Source organism: Lactuca serriola, chromosome 8 (genome assembly GCF_051521515.1).
Source record: "Lactuca serriola cultivar US96UC23 chromosome 8, Lser_US96UC23_V15, whole genome shotgun sequence".
Taxonomy (NCBI): Eukaryota; Viridiplantae; Streptophyta; class Magnoliopsida; order Asterales; family Asteraceae; genus Lactuca; species Lactuca serriola.
Genome location: NC_136415.1, coordinates 250,139,970 through 250,152,597, shown reverse-complemented (window position 1 = coordinate 250,152,597; position 12,628 = coordinate 250,139,970).

Here is a 12,628-nt window from a genome sequence, read left to right as displayed (position 1 = left end):
CCAGCCTACGCTGGGCGTACCCACACGTGTCCCAATGCATGCATGGCCTTTCCACATCAACTTTTTCCATTAAGTGCCATAAATGTCAATATCTTCAAAGTGTCATAACTCCTTTATTCTAAGTCCGTTTCTAACGAACTTTGTAACAATGTAAATTTTCAAAATAATTTTTCATTTTTAAAACATTCATTCATTCATAAAATAATGTCAAACATATTGTATTAAATGTTATTGTCACATAACATCTCCCCAGAATCTCTACAAAAACTCCAATGCGTGTGTGTACAAATCATGTCGGCGCCTTCCCGCGCTCATCACTAGTACCTGAAACACATAACACAACAATTGTAAGCATAAATGCTTAGTGAGTTCCCCAAAATACCACATACAACACATACGCCACTCGAGGCCATAATACGACCCTCCGGTCGATGTGTCTCAGCGGGACCCTCCAGTCCCGTAGCTCGTTGGACCCTTAGGTTCGGTCATAGCTCGTTGGACCCTCCGGTCCGGTCTATATCATCATACAACATACAAATATCTCATAGCACATGATCTCATACATAACACATAAGACCCTCTGGTCATCGCATAGTACCACTCTAGGTAACGTATAGTGAGAAGACTCACCTCGATGTCTCGATAAATATCTGACTTGGAAGAAGTGTGATCTAGCCTCCGCCTAATCACACAAAGTAATACTCTCATAAATACAATTGTACTCAACCCTAAAAGTCAACAAGGTCAACGGTCAAACTTTGACCTGACTCGTCGAGTGTACTAGGGCTACTCGGCGAGTCTACACGTGTCCACTGACTCACTTAGATCCTCTCTTGGCACGTCGAGTACTTCCCTTGACTCGACGAGTTCCACCTGCCATGAATCGCAGGGCCACCCTGACTCAACTCGCCGAGTCTCAAGAACAACTCGGCGAGTTCCAACTTGAACTCAGACCCCTGACTCTCCCTGACTCACCGAGTCATTCCCCCCAACTCAGCAAGTCCACTCACTGAGTGATTAACGAGCAACCTTCATACTACTCGCCGAGTCTGTTCTTCGGACTCGGCGAGTTCATGCCATGCACAAACTCAAAACAACTTCTGAGGTCAGATCTGTTCCATACAATCATAGATCTGGCCTCCCCAAGCATGATAATCACGTAAAGTTCGGACCTTGACACACATATAACATCTAAATGGTCCAAAATGGTGATTTAGCCCCAAAAATGACATTCCAAGCTCATGACTCCCAAAATGACTCATAAAGCTCCAAGGTTTCAGGTCTATAAGGTTTACATTTAATTAAACTAAATGTAAAATGTTAAATTTTAATTAAAAAGCTTAATTTTTAAAATGTTAAATTCTAAAACCCTAAGTTTTGAAAAAGTTCAAATTGCACCCTTATGGTTTTATTAAATTAATTAAGTGTATAATTAAAAGAGAGTTAATAAATCCATAGTGATATGGTTTACATTTAATTAAATTAAAAGTATAATTTATTAAATTAGACCACCTAGTATTTTAAAAGTGTAAAATACACCCTTATACTATATATAACATTAAAAGCCTAATATTATATATGTATAACTTAATCTTCTAGTCTTACCGTTAGTAGGCCACATTCACGAAGCCTATCTATAAGGGGGGTATAAGGTTATGGCCTATAAAATGGCCGTTTAATGGGTGTCCACTCTCACCCACCGTTTCCTTGATTGGTGGAGGGTCATTAGCCGAACGGGTATGATATGGCAAACCATTTCCATTAAAAGTATAATGAAGTATAAAGTAACTAAATGTTTTATACAAAATTCCCAATCTTAGTTACTTTAGGCAAAAGTGAATTTGATGCAATTCCATGAAATTACACTTTGTACCCTTGCGAAGGCGTTAGTGGAGCGTGTGTGGTTAACTGGCACACTAAATGGTTCTAAGCAAAGGTAGCAAAGGGTGACTCAATGTTTGCCATAGTTCGGTGGAGCGTGTGTGGTTAACCGACACATCGAATAGGTGACTGTAACATTGGGGGTACCATGTAAGTTTGCATGGTTATTCACACCCTGTTTTGTGATCCTCGGCATCCCAGTCACAAATCGAGGGGCATATCGAGATTTAAACATGCCATTGAAAAGTTCAATGAATCTCAAAAGATCTAGGAGTTTTTCAATACATTTAAAACCTAATCTCTTTTTCATTTTTCATGGTGAAAAATTAGTGAATCGTCATCCACTTACCTTCAAATATTTTGCAATTTGGGTTACGACATCCCTCTCCCAAGTTGTGGAATATTGTGTTGGGTCCTAGCCTTAATGTCTCATTTGGGTGATTTATTAAGGACTCAATCAATCAACTAACTTGAATTTTTCTCCCGTTTTGTAGATGTCAAAGTATGACAACTATGGTCTTCCCAAATCCCATGGAACAAGCTTTCCACATAAAGATGATATTCCACGATTCGATCGAGGAACACGAGATCATGCTTCACTTCCTCCACCTTCTCCTATTGTTCTTCCTAACCCACAAGTTCAAAGGCTTGAAAAGTTCAAGCTCACTCAAGCCCTTTTGACAAGTAAACATGACGAAGGAAAGTTAGTGTGTGCACACATCCTAGAGATGAAGTCACACATTGATAGGTTAAGGATGTTGGGACCCGTTGTCTGTGAGAAATTGGATGTTGACTGGGTTCTTCAGTCGCTTCCTGACTCATATAGTGAGTTCGTAAGAGAGTACTATATGATAGACAACGACGTGACCCTCATCGATCTCACCTATTTGCTTATTGCTGCTGAATCAGCAATGATTTGGCGCACTGGAAAAGCAAAGTTGATCGGTGGATCTTCCTTCTAGACCTCTATGGATACAGACAATGGCAATGAAAGGCATGCCATGGTCAAAAAGTTTAATCATAAGAGAAAGGCAAAGTCTTAAGCAGTTCCGTGTGCTGTTCCAAAAGAGTCAATTTGCTTTTATTGCCAAGAGAAGGGGCATTGGAGACGAAGCTGCCCAGTATACCTGAGAGATCTAAGAGATGGGAGAGTCAAGACGTATGGCTCTACTTCAGGTAAACTCCACTATCTAACTCCATTAAGTTATTATTCATTGATTCTAAATACATAATGTGATAAGATTGCATTTGAATGTTTTGCAGGATCAGTGAAAAGAAAGGAAGCTTGATGGAAGAGCAAGATGAGTTTTATCACGAAGAAATGGATCATGATCGCATGGATTCGAAGATCAGATTTTGAGCTTAGAAAGTTATGATAGAATTGTTAGGAATATTTGATTACATAGTTTTTCAGTTAATCTTGCATTGTAAGGACATGTTTTCTGCTACTTTTATGAATAAAATAAATTTTGATTTATCTTATTTATGTATATCCTTGCAATGAAATCAAAAAATAGATGTTTGTGTATTTCTATAAATGGATGTGATTCTTAGTTATGTTATTTATGGTAGTGACAAAATTTTCTAAGTAAGGAAAGATTCTCATCACCCAAGTTTCAATTGGACAGAAACTTGGAATCATATGATTTGAATCATGTGATGTATGGAAATCTTGGTACTTAGGAAATTAAGACTAATTCCTTGATCACACAAGTATGTGATTCAAGTAAAGGACTAAAGGAATAGAACACAATGTTGTGCACTAGTCAACCCCACCACAAATAACAATAAGACTATTCGTCATGATTTACTAAAAGTCTAGTAAATGTGGTTGTGCTTACAAGATTAAGTTGAATTCTGAATCATTGAAAAGTTTCAATGAAATGGCAGAACGAATGAGAAGAATCAATTAGGCAGAAAGATAAAAGTTTCTCCAATCTAAGAAGAAGGGAGAGTACTTTTGTATCGATTTTTATGATCATCTTAATGATTAAGAACCATATCACAATTGATCCTCTAATGACATCTTAGTGCACTGGTATGGATAAGAAGAGGATTCATAAATTGTTGAAATGGTTAAATCAAAAGGTTGATTCATACCTTGTTCCAAAATCAAGTCTTAGAATCATACTCCAAGATTGTGAATTGAGTGACACACACTCATCAAATGTGAAGTAGAAAATTGTTTTCTTACTCTTGATGTTTGAAATTGATAAGTTGTGATGTCATGGAGATGACAAAGACAAACTAAAACCAAATGTGTGTAATGTCTTGATATAGACACACACTAACTCTTGGATATTTGTTTTGTGAAGAAATGTTTCTTCATAAGAGAATCTTATATGTCAAGAGGTAAGTGGGAGTCTAAATGATCTTGAAAAGTTTCAAGAACTAATCAAGAGTAAACCTATTATTAAACACTAGCACACGACTTGGGGTTTGTAACCTATTGTGTTGACAAATTTTATTTTGTGTCAATCCAGCTGAGTGATTATGCATATGAGTTCTACGAATTCTCAATAGGTTGCATAAGGGAAAACACCTTGTTCAATGAAAGTACATTGACTGGCATAGGTGAGCTGCTAGATAACTTGGAAGCAGTGGTGGGACCCTTGATGGCAAGAAATTAAGAATGAACAAGTTCTATCCATAAGAGTTTGAATTTGCCACAAACATTATCTTTCGATTATGGTAATGGCAAATTCACATGGATAGGAACACATACACCATAAAATCTAAGTGTCATAAGGTTCCTCTCCTTCATGAAAATGATTGTGATGGAATGCTTTCACTAAGAAAGATTTTAAGGAGATAGCAACTATGTAAATTGCATTCTCAAATTTGATTATAATTACGACATCCTTTTTCATAGTTCGAATTGTGAAATTTGGCAATTAGTCTGAACATTTAGGACTTAGTAAGATAAGTTCTAAATTAGTTTAGACACACATATTAGTTGTCTAAGGAAAGGTGTGTGATTTTGAGAAGCTTAGATAAAGGCTTATCGAAGCATATCGTATTAGAAACAATGAACTTTGGAAGTCTATAAGTATTGATTCCTAGAAGTTTAGCTGGTTCCTAAATACGTGTCAAAGCTAGTGGGAGCATAAGGGTTATGCTGGAATGAATATAATCATCATGTTAGTGGGAGCATGATTATTATTTAAGTATTGCAAGTTGGCAATATTAATTATAGAAAAACAAAAGTTTCACTTTGCAAGGTTGCAGGGGTTGAAGAGATGTTTTTGCTATAATTAAGGGAGAGAATGTTATACGTCGTTTTCAATCTAAAAGCTTAGATCAAGAAATTTAATTGTATTTAGTCAGGTGTATATTTATTATTTGCATTCTCAAAATACGATTATGATTACAGCATCCCTCTTCATAGTTCGAATTTTTTAGAACACGACAAATAGAAATATTATGACAATATTATAGTAAGAAACTGGTAAAGTATCATGTTTTTATTATGAATTGCATCCCATACACTTCGGATATAGAATCAATTGCATATGCTATAATATTCGACCGTTCTAAAAATTTTCCAAATGCCTGGGGCATTTAGAGGGAAAAAGGAAATAGAACCAGTTTTGACTAAAATAATTAAACAACTGCCAAGGACAATCTAAGGTTTGCCAAGGATTGGTCGCTTGTGAACAGTTGAAAGTATAGTCATGGATGGATCATATTGACATTATTATGAATATATAAGATTCTATTTACAATGAATTGTCATATGGAAAATATGGATATCGAGAATCAATGTTTAGATTAGAAACTTTTATGCAAGAAGGATGTTCAAAGGAATGTACTTTGAATATGAGACTTCATGACTATGGAATTGTCTTGTAACAATCTCCAATAGAGCATTTTGTAATTTCGTTGGCCGAGTCATGGTGACTTTTGTGTCGTGACATTATGAAATGATCGTTGCATAAAATGTTAGAATCTAACATATTCTAGTAGTGGCAAGAATTTTGTATTCTTACACTAATGGATTAGGAATTGTGAAATGAATGTGACTGAAAATGTTATTCAATTATACTATTTCACAAAGTAAGGACCATATGTAAAGATAGTGTGCATGCTAAGAGCATGGGACAATTGTTGTCATAATTCAAGTAAGAAGTTGATTACCCGAAACAACAAATAATGAGTAATCAATATGGTAATTAAATAAAATGTTTTATTTATACCCAAATTTCGGGGCCATATGGGATTAGTATTATTCTTGTGTTTCACTTTGCATGTTTTGACTTCCTGAATAATTAAATTATTTCAGAATAATCAAATTATTCGAACGGTCCACAGTCGTTCATATGTTGGAAGTATGTATGAATGAAGACTATCGTGAATTGGTGTGTGGATTGTCTAAAGTGTATTAGACATAAGAAAATGTTTGCTACAACGTTCATGAGTGCTTATGAATATGATTTGAGCATTGGATTAAACCCACGCTCACTTGGATCACTTCATGGAGTTTATCACGAGTGATTGGTGAGACGATAACATCGTATATTCTTGAAACTGAGATGTGTGAGTTGTATCTTGCGAGTCGGTTACACATTGATAATATGTAAACGTACCAGTAACTTGGTGTTATAAAACATATTGTTGTGTGTGATTCAGTGAGTGAGTGCAAGCAAGCATTGAATCAAAGTTTATCCGTTCCTTTTATCCAAAGTGGGATGAAAGCGATATCTGTGGGCCCCTCGATGATTTAGTGATGACACCCTAAGCGCTTGGCCAAGCCGAGACTAATTTGATGTGTTCAATTGTAGTCTGTTGTCAGCCGTCATAAATCGGAAATCGGGAAACAACACATAAATAAAGAGAATGATTTAAATCCATGTCTCAGTCTATACGATGTCTAGAATGGAAGAATATATGATCCCTTATCTAAAGGACGCGTATCTGATAAGATCAGAGTTGACAGCGGCTTTTGAAAGCTATGATTGCGGATCAAGATCTGAAGTCATACGCAGAATAGTTATTAGACTTATCCAAGTGGGAGACTGTTGGATTAGTGTCTAAGTCCATAACTATTTTGGTATGTACTTGACCCGATGGTGCATGGTCCTTTTGGGTTGCCTTCACCAAAGCAACTTGATAGGATGAATTATGGAGAGAGAGGATTAATTATGATTTATTAATATATTATGAGAATAATATATTAAAGGGGAAATCATATTGTTCAATTAATATTAGTCAATAATTAATTAATAATTAATTTTGTGGCTAAAAGATATTAATTAAACTTAAGGGACTAGAACTGTCAATTGTGTGATAGTTGAATATTGGACTAATGGACTCCATAGAGGATGGAGTGGACGAATTCTATGGGGAAACCCATTAGAAATCGTCCAAGGCCTCTAAGGAGGGAGTCCATGGCCTGGTTAGGGCCTAAGCACTCAAATTAGGGTTTCCTTGTTAGATAACCCTAATAGCCTCACTATTTAAGGATCCCTAGGGCACCAAAAACGTGGCTAAGAGTTTCATTAGGGTTTCCAGCCAGTTTTGGGTGTCTCTCCTCTACTCCTTCTTCATACTCTTGCTCTTGGTGTTTGTGAGCCATTAGAGGAGTGACACTTGTGACTCTAAGCTTTCTAAAGCCATTACAAGGAAGATTTAAGATTGTTATTGCTATATAACAATCAAGGTAAGATCTAAACCCCATTCTTATGTTAATATTGATTATCACATGCTAGATCTAGGGTTTAAAGTCTTGGATGAATTGCATGTACAATAGAGAAACCTAGATCCAAGCATTAGGGTTTGCATGAGCACATATGATGTTCTTATGGCTACAATCCATCAGATTCCACGTAAAATTTCAAACTTTACGTGCATGCTGAAGGGTTTTGAACATTCTAACACTACTAAGGTGTCCATGCAACCCTAACTACTATGTTTTCACTATTATACATGCAAACTTGAAGTTTCCAAGGTATTACCCTAACTAGCATACAAAACTTTAATACATAGTAAATAAAACAAGTTAGGAAACATACCTTTTGTTGTGGCTTATTGCTTGGAGCTTTAAGAGCTTAGCACCAATAATGTGAATGCCTCAAGTGGAATCACAAATCACCATTAACATTTTGGAACTTGGAAGAGAACTCTAATGCTCACAAAAATCGGCCACTCCTTTGTGTATACACTAGGTGCCATTTTCTTGAACCAAAGGGCTTCTTATATGGTGTGCACATTAGGGTTACACCATGTAACTCATGACTTTCCACATTCCTCATGATCCATGGGTTTTAACCTCCATGAAGCATCCATGGGTCACCACATGGGTTAAGCCCAATATAAGGAATCATGGATCATTCGCCCACATTATAAGAATGAATGATATACACAATCAATCCCTCTATATTTAATTAGTCTCTTTTGACCACAAATTAATTCCAAATTAATTATTGATCAATATCAATTAAATAATATGATTTCATATTAATATATTATAACTAATAATATATTAATAAATCATACATATCCTCTTCTCAAAGTCCAAATTGTTCTGGTGAAGTGCAACCCAAATGGACCATGCTAAATCGGGTTAAGTACATACCAAATATAGTTACGGACTTAGACACCTTATCCAACACATGCAAGGTCTTAAATGCCAAAACCAAGCTAATGGAGAGGTTTAAGACAAAGAGAAGGGCCAAAGCTTGATAAATTCAATAACTTTATGACTATAAGGACTTAGAGGAGTCCAGATTTGAAGTTGCAACTTTAGATCATGCCCAATACCCGAAAATGATCAGCATATATATGCTAAAAATGGCCTTAAACCAAGGAATAAGGAGATCTAACACTAGAATAATCAAGGTAATAGCTTGTTACCTTAAAATGGTAGCCAAAACGATGTAGATGCTGGATCTACAAGCTCATTCACGTTCCAAGCTTCTCACTCTTCAAGTTTCCCTTCCAAAATCAACAAATGACACCTTTCAAGCTCTCAACACACAGAATGGGGGTTTAGGACTCGATCTAGGGTTTCATCTGGCTGTAATGATGACGAGAGAGGCTAGAAACGGCCCATAAGTTCTTTAAATAGGGCGCAGACCCTAAAATTTAGGGTTTCCATGCACAACCTATACTCGTGGAGTTGGGTTCCTCCAACTCGTCGAGTAGACCTCATAAAATCACGCGGGCTGACTAGGTTTGAAACGATAAGTTGGGGCCTCCAAATCGTCGAGTTCTTCAATAAAATGAATATATAAAGCTTTTTAAAAATATACCTGGGAGTCGGGGTGTTACAAGTTCCTATGTTGGCGTTACCAGATCTTGATAAGACATTTGTGTTGGAAACCAATGCATCTAGTTTTGGGTTGGGAGCGGTGCTAATGCAGGATGGTCGTCCAATAGCCTATTATAGTCATGTTTTGGATACCAGGGCTCCTTTGAAGTCGGTGTACAAACACGAGTTAATGGAGATCGTTTTTGCGATCCAAAAACGGAGACCATACTTACTTCGGACGACGAGTTGTAGTCTGAACCGATCAACGGAGTCTAAAAATTTTGCTTGAGCAAAGAGTCGTGACTGAAGATCATCAGAAGTGGTTGTCCAAACTTTTGGGCTATAATTTTGACGTCGAGTACCGCCCGGGCTGAGAGAACAATGCAACAGATGCGTTGTTAAGAAAGCATGAGGTGGAGTTTGAAGCACAAGAGATGGGTTGCAAGATTTATTGCGGAAGGCTGTGGTAGGATATTGAATATGATACCGAGTTAGTCGATCTCAGACGTCGTGTTAGTACGGGTCAACAGGTACCAGCTGGGTTTTCGGTGACAACAACCGACTGTTGTTTAAAGGTCGGCTAGTTTTGAACCGCAACTCGTCATGGGTTCTAAATCTATTTCACGAGTTTCATGGCAGCTCAATGGGAGGGCATTTGAGAGTCCAAAAAAGGTATCATCAAATGGCTAGAGAGCTGTTTTGGTCCGGGATGAAGGGAGACATAGCTAGGATGGTCGCACAATGTGATATTTCAACGTTAGAAATATTCCACCACGGCGCCAAGCGGGTTGTTGCAGCCTCTTGAATTACCAAATAAAGTTTGGTCGGAGGTTACTATGGACTTCATTACAAGTCTTCCTGAGTCGGATGGGTATTCTGTTATTTTTGTGGTGGTAGATCGGTTAAGCAAATACTCCCATTTTATTCCGCTAAAACACTCGTATACGACTTTCTTAGTGGCTTCAGTTTTTTTAAGGGAGGTTGTTCGTTTACATGGCATGCCAAAAACCATTGTCTCTAATCTGGACAAAGTTTTTTTAGTCTTTTTTGGCGTGAACTTTTTCGTTGCAGGGTACGAAGCTGAAGAGGAGCAACGCTTACCACCCACAAACGGATGATCAGTCAGAGGTAGTAAACATGTGTTTAGAAACCTACCTCCATTGTTTTGTGTCATATTCTCCAAAGAAATGGGCTAAGTGGCTGTCTTGGGCGGAGTTCTGGTATAATTCGTCTTTCCACACTTCAACAAACACCACTCCATTCTAGATTCTGTATGGTCAAGATCCTCCCCACTTGGTTTACTATGTCAGCCAACAGACTTTGGTAGGTACTATAAAGGAGTATTTGGAGGCACGAGATGTCGTTTTATGGGATTTAAAAGGGTATTTATTGCGTGCTCAACAGCTGATGAAGACTAAGGCTGACTTGCATCACAAAGATGAGGAGTTTTCAGTTGGGGATAAAGTTTTTCTCAAGCTACATTTGTATAGGCAACATTTGGTGGCTCGTCGGGTTAATGAGAAACTACCATCCCATTATTTTGGTCCCTTTAAGGTGTTGGAAAGAATTGGTAAGGTGGTTTATTGTTTGAAGCTTTCAGAAACATCGAAAATACATGATGTTTTCCACATTTCTCAATTGAAGAAGGCTATTGGGAATCAGTTGGCTCTTCCCAGCTTACCCGCTACACTGACCACGGATATGGAAGTTTTGCTATAGCCAAAGCAGGTGGAGGGGGTCCGTGACGGGAGGTTTTGATCATGTAGAAGGATTTACCAACTTATGAGGCTACATGGGAATTTTTTTGACATGATACAACAATAATTTCCGGATTTTCACCTTGAGGACAAGGTGGTTGTTTAGGAGGGGAGTGATGTTACGACCCAAACAAGTCGGTTTGGTCAAGTCTATCAAAGGCACAACAGGACTAGCTTAGAATAGGATACTTATGTTTTAAATTCAGTCTTTATTTGTTATAGGATCGCATTGCTAGCTATTTGAGTTATTTTAGAATTATTTTTTAGCAAGACCCTATAAATAGTGCTCCACAAATTTTGTTTGAGTTATCAATTAAATAAAAGAAGCCTTGAAGTGTTTTAGGAGTTCCTTGTGGCTCAAATAGCAAGTTAAGTTCTTAGGTTTACCTGGGAACGTATTAAAGGCTTTCAAGATGGAAAGTAAACCACCATTTTCCACCTTATAATGGTAGAAACAAGTGTCTGGATGGTAGCCATGGGCAATGACCATGGTGATTCTCGGTTTGAATCAAATACAAAAAAAAGAAGAAAAAAGAAGGAAAAGTTCAATGGTTTACCTAACAAATGAGATTCACAACCAAGCCTTCATTTGGATCAAATTCTTCTCCTTTCTTCTTCTCAATTTTGACAGCCTACTGTTGCCTTTCTTCCTCTCGACGCAACCTCAACCTTCTGGTTCTCCTTCTCTTCGTCCATCTCTCCCTCGCTCCACTTTCTCTAATTTTTCTCTCGTATCCTTTTCTTCTTTTGTGAATGACGGCGCTGCCCCATGGGCTTCTAGATGTGAATCTTCGTGATCACATATTTAAACAAGTCACAAAATAAACGGACGACCCTATACAACCTGTTGATCCCATTCCCCACGCGGGGGGGGGGGGGGGGTATAAGCAATTTTTTAAAATAGCCCCTCTACTTCCATAATTTAATTCTAAGCACCCCTAACCCTAATAACTTGACAAATTAAGTTTCCTTAGTTGACATTTCATCCCTTAAACATCATTTATACAATTTTTATGATTTACATACACCCTATCTTCCCACAAAGACCATATATCTTTTGAATATATTTATTAAATCTTTTAGGTATTAATTAACACCCTTTTAATTAACTTATTTCATTTATACTCTCTTAGAATCAAATAGCTTTACAACAATTAATATTCAAGCAACGAAAAGTTGACATCATTAATAGGAGGATTTCCGGGCCGTTGCACAACTCGTCTGGAAAAACTTCCATAAAATCACGAACTACCTTTACATTTTCTAACTTCTTCTTTTCTTTTCTTGTATCCAAAACACACGCTAAAAATGACTCACAACCTTTACTTATCCACTTTTAAGCTTTAACTATTGTGCTATACTTTGCATTCTACAATTATTTTCTCCGTAAACCACTATTTCCCTCTGAAGTTCTCAAGGATACGATCTTACTATCAATGAAATTTTTTGCATGATATTTTGAAATCAAATCCATTCCATTCACCAAATCGAACCTTTCACCCTTATCGACAATAGTTTTGCTTCAAATATTTCTGTCTATTTCTATCGGGTAACCTTGATGTACCATAACATGCTACGTCTACTATATATATATATATATATATATATATATATATAACTACTAAAGGCATATCAAATTTCTTTCGGAAATCATGAGACACAAAAGAAAAATATGCACCCGAATAAAATAAAACACTATAAGAGAGTTCACAGGTATTATGCATGACACCAAATCATGTGG